This window comes from Cebus imitator, unplaced genomic scaffold, assembly GCF_001604975.1.
Source record: "Cebus imitator isolate Cc_AM_T3 unplaced genomic scaffold, Cebus_imitator-1.0 Scaffold872, whole genome shotgun sequence".
Lineage (NCBI taxonomy): Eukaryota > Metazoa > Chordata > Mammalia > Primates > Cebidae > Cebus > Cebus imitator.
This window is the reverse complement of record NW_016108187.1, coordinates 250,798-255,955: the sequence shown is the minus strand read 5'-3', so window position 1 is coordinate 255,955 and position 5,158 is coordinate 250,798.

Here is a 5,158-nt window from a genome sequence, read left to right as displayed (position 1 = left end):
TGTCTCTACATACAGAACTTTCTTTTAAGTTAGCCAGGTGTCAGTGGCATACACTTGTGGTGCCAGCTACTTGGGAGGTTGAAGTGGGAGGATTGCTTGGATTTTGGGGTTCAAGGAGGCAGTGAGTTATGATCACGCCACTGCACTCCAGCCCGGGTGACAAAGGAAGATCTTGACTTGCCTAGGCTTCCTGGAATCTTCCTAGTAGGTAGGATTCTGCTTCCGGAAGAAGAAGGAGTGAATATCAGTTCTGCAGGATACACATTTCCTTTCCTTTCTTTCTCTTTCCTTCCTTCTTGTTTTGCTTTTTTTTTTTTTTTTTTTTTTTTTTTTTGTTTTTTTTTTTTTTTTTTTTTTCTTTTTTTGAGATGGAGTCTCACTCTGTCACCCAGGCTGGAGTGCAATGGTGAGATCCTGGCTCACTGTAACCTCTGCCTCATGGGTTCAAGAGATTCTCCTGCCTTAGCCTCCCAAGGAGCTGGGATTACAGGCATGTACCACCATGCCAGCTAATTTTGTATTTTTAGTAGAGAAGGGTTTTCTCCATGTTGGTCAGGCTGGTCTTGAACTCCTGACCTCAGGTGATCTGCCCGCCTTAGCCTCCCAAAGTGCTGAGATTACAGGCGTGAGCCACCGCTCCAGGACTTCTTTCATTCTTTCTTTTTTTCTTTCTCTTCCTTCATTTTTTTCCTTTATTTATATTTATATTTATATTTATTTATTTATTTGAGACAGGGTTTTACTCTGTCACCTAGGCTAATTTTTTAATTTTTTTTTGTGGAGACGTGGTTTTGCCATGTTGCCCAGGCTGGTCTCAAACTCCTGGGCTCAAGCCATCTGCCTACCTCCGCCTAAGTGCTGGGATTACAGGTGTGAGCCACCACGCCTGGCCCCTGGAAGGACCTTACTATCTAAGTCTTGCACTTCATTTAACTTTGCTTGTTTATTTATTTATTTATTTATAAATGAATGAATAAGACAGGATCTCTCTCTTCTGCCCAGGCTAACGTACAGCGATGCAAACACAGTTCACTGCAACCTCCATCTCCCTGGCTCAAGCAATCCTCCCACCTCAGTCTCCCTGGTAGCCAGGACTAAAACATTTTGTAGAAAAAGGGGTATCGATATTTTGCTGAGGTTGGTTTGGATCTCATGCGCTCAAAGATCTTTCCACCTCAGCCTTTAGTAGCTGGGACGGCAGGGGTCCCTCAGCAGCAGGCCTCATTTCGCCTTGCTTTCCAGGGGCATGCCCTTGGCTACTTGCAATGCCCTCAAGCAGCCCTTCCCCAGCCCCTAGACAAGATTAAAGACCCTGTGTCACACACTTTTATATCACCTGGGGCTCTGCCTCCCAGATTCAGGCGATTATCCTGTCTCAGCCTCCTGAGTACCTGGGATTACAGGCATGCACCGCCACGCCCAGCTAATTTTTGTATTTTACTTCATCAAGAATAGAGACAGGGTTTTGCCATGTTTGCCAGGCTGGTGTCAAACTCCTAAACTCAAGGGATCTGCCCGCCTTGGCCTTCAAAAGAGCTGGGATTACAGGCATGAGTCATCATGCCTGGCCCACTGGCCAAGAAAGGTTTTTGGTTTTTTTTTTTTTTTTTTTTTGAGTTGGTGTCTTACCCTGTCACCCAGGCCAGAGCACAGTAGCACGATCTCGTCTCACTGCAACCTGCAACCTCCGCCTCCCAGGTTCAAGCAATTCTCCTGCCTCAGCCTTCCAAGTAGTAGAAGTAAAAATACCCAGAAAGATATTTTTAAGTTTTATCATGAGATGGTACTTTAGAACATTTTAATTTGCAAATGATTTTCGCTTTAATTTTGATACTTGATTGCATTGCATTGGAATGGGGGTGGAAATATAAATATTTCTTCCTGTCAAGGGACTCTTGAGGCTCCGCCTCCCCCGCTTCCTAATCGTATTGCAGAGGCTGTAAGAACAGTGAGGGGAAGGCCTGAAATTCAGTGGAGAAGGTTCCAGGGAGGCGCTAGAGAAGGAGGAGGAGGGAGGGAGAGAGGTAGGGAAGGAAGCGAGAGGGGAGGGGAGGGAACCAGGATAGACTTTTGACCCCTGGAAATGGATTAAGAAGGGAGTGGGCTGCTGCTTAGGGAAAGCTGTTGAAGAATCACAGTGAGGACCCTGTTCGGACACCTGGAAATCCCATGGGAGCCCAGTCTTCAAGGGCTGTGGCAGTGAGACCCGCTCTGACCCCTGGGGCTCCCTGGACAACTGCAGGTTTTATTCTCTGCAGCTGAGTGATCTGGAGAGAATCAGAATTTCCTGCAACTGGAGAGACATCTGCCTTTTAACTCCCTCACCCGTTTGAGCTCTGTTGGAACAGACATGTGGACTGTCCCCGACCCGGCATCCCATCGCTTCTGAGGCACACTCCAGAGAAGGTGGGAAAGAGGAGGGAGGACGCCCACCACCAGCTGAGCCAACCTGGAAGGCAGCTCCTGGGCTTGGCCCTGAAACCCGACCCTCATTCTTTCCTTTGAGTACAATTGGAGGAACGGTTTTGGCAATCAAGCTGGACAACAACCGAAATTCCAATCAGGATAAACTGCTTCAGACACGTGACTGGAAAATAATTGGGTTTTAATGGACTTAAAAGGAGTGGGACTGGTCTGGAGTGGTGGCTCACGCCTGTAATCCCAGCACTTTGGGAGGCCGAGACTGGCGGATTACCCGAGGTCGAGAGAGTTCGAGACAAATCTGACCAACATGGAGAAACCCGGTCTCCACTAAAAAATACAAAAGTTGGCGGGGGTGGTGGCGCATGCCTGTAGTCCCAGCTACTCGGGAGGCTGAGGCAAGAAAGTCCCTTGAACCTGGGAGGTGAAGGTTGTGGTGAGCCGAGATCGCGCCATTGCACTCCAGCCTGGGAACAGCAGAAACAGCGCCCGCGGGAACAGTGCTGCTGGTCGCTGGACAAATTTCTCTGGGAGGTGGCGGACAAGGAAGCTGCGACTTTGCTTTCCCTTGTGGCCTGGAGTAGAACATACTGAGCTGCACTGAATCATCTGGATGCACATGCAACTTTAGGAGCTGGTGAGCTGATGGTATCTTTCATTTTGCTTCTCTAAAACTAGAGTTGGCAAACTTGTTCTTTGAAGGACTAGATGGTAAATATTTTAGGCATTGCGATTCTCTGCTGCAACTACAGTAGTCTTCCCTTATCCACAGTTTTGCTTTTCGTGGTTTCAGTTACCTACGGTTCCGAAATATTAACTGGGAAATTCCAGAAATAGGCAATTCATAAGTTTTAAGTCGTCAGCTCTTCTGAGTAGTGTGATAAGATCTTGAGTCAGCCCTGCCCTGCGGTGATAATCGTCCCTCTGTCCTGAGCCCCTATGCTGTTGGCTGTCTGCCTTCTCTGTCCCTTAGTCGCTAAGCAGCCTTTGTAGTTATCGGAGTGACTGTCCTGCTGGTACCTCTGTGCTTGTGTTCAAGTAACCCTTATGTTACTTAATAATGGCCCCAAAACACAAAGATAGCAATGCTGGTGATTCAAATGTGCCAAAGAGAAGCTGTAAAGTGCTTCCTTTAAGTAAAAATGGGAAGTTTTCAACATAATAAGGAAAGAAAAAAAAATCAAGCCGGGCGTGGTGGCTCAAGCCTGTAATCCCAGCACTTTGGGAGGCCGAGGCGGGTGGATCACGAGGTCAAGAGATCAAGACCATCCTGGTCAACATGGTGAAACCCCGTCTCTACTAAAAATACAAAACATTGGCTGGGCATGGTGGTGCGTGCCTGTAATCCCAGCTACTCAGGAGGTTGAGGCAGGAGAATTGCCTGAACCCAGGAGGCGGAGGTTGCGGTGAGCCGAGATGGTGCCAAACAAGAGTGAAACTCCGTCTCAAAAAAAAAAATAATAATAATAAGCTGAGTTTGTCACGATCTACAGTACATAAAAATATTTTGTCAGCAAGAGACGACATTCACATACCTTTAATTTAATTAACTAATTAAGTATGTAAATTAAATTTTTTTTGAGACTTAGTTTCACTCTGGTCGCTTAGGCTGGAGTGCAGTGGCACAATCTCAGCCCACTGCAACCTCTGCTTCCTGGGTTCAAGTGACTCTCCTGCCTCAGCCTCCCAAGTAGCTGGGATTACAGGCACGCACCACCATGCCCAGCTAATTTTTGTATTTTTAGTAGAGACGGTGTTTCACCATGTTGGCCAGGCTGGTCTCAAAACTTCTGACCTCAGGTGATCCACCAGCCTCACCCTCCCAAAGTGCTGGGATGACAGGTGTGAGTCACCACACCCTGCCTCACATACCTTTTAGTAGAATATATTGTTATAATTATTCTGTTATTTTTAACCTCTTACTGTGCCTAATTTATAAATTAAATTTGATCATAGGTATGTATACATATGAAAAAACATAGTACATATTGAATTTGATTCCATCTGCAGTTTCACGCATCCACGTTGGGGGGCTTGGAACATATGTCCTGAAGGTAACGGAAGACTACTGTACTCAACTCTGTCATACAAGTGCAAAAGCAGCCACGGACAACAGCACTAAACAAATGATCATGGCTTCTTCCACAACACTTTAAGGTGAACACTGACATTTTGAATGTTGTATAATTTTCACATGTCACAAAATACTCCTTTTGCTTTCAAATTTTTTTATTTTTATTTTTTGAGACAGAGTCTTGCTCTGTCAGCCAGGCTGGAGTGCAGTGGCACCATCTTGGCTCACTGCAACCTCCACCTCCCAGGTTCAAGAGATTCTCCTGCCTCAGCCTCCCGAATAGCTGGGATTACAGGCATCCACTACAACGTCTGGCTAATTTTTGTATTTTTAATAGAGATGGGGTTTTCACCATGTTGGCCAGGCTGGTCTCAGACTCCTGAGCTCAAGTGATTTGCCCACCTTGGCCTCTCAAAGTGCTGGGATTACAGGCATGAGCCGCCGTGCTTGGCTTCCTTTGGCTTGTTTATTCCCCCAAATTTAAAAATGTAAAAGTTTAAAGAAATCTTAATAATAAAAAAAAAGTAAGAAAACAATGACTTAAAAATGTAAGAAACAGGCCGGGCGCGGTGGCTCAAGCCTGTAATCCCAGCACTGTGGGAGGCCGAGGCGGGTGGATCACGAGGTCAAGAGATCGAGACCATCCTGGTCAACATGGTGAAA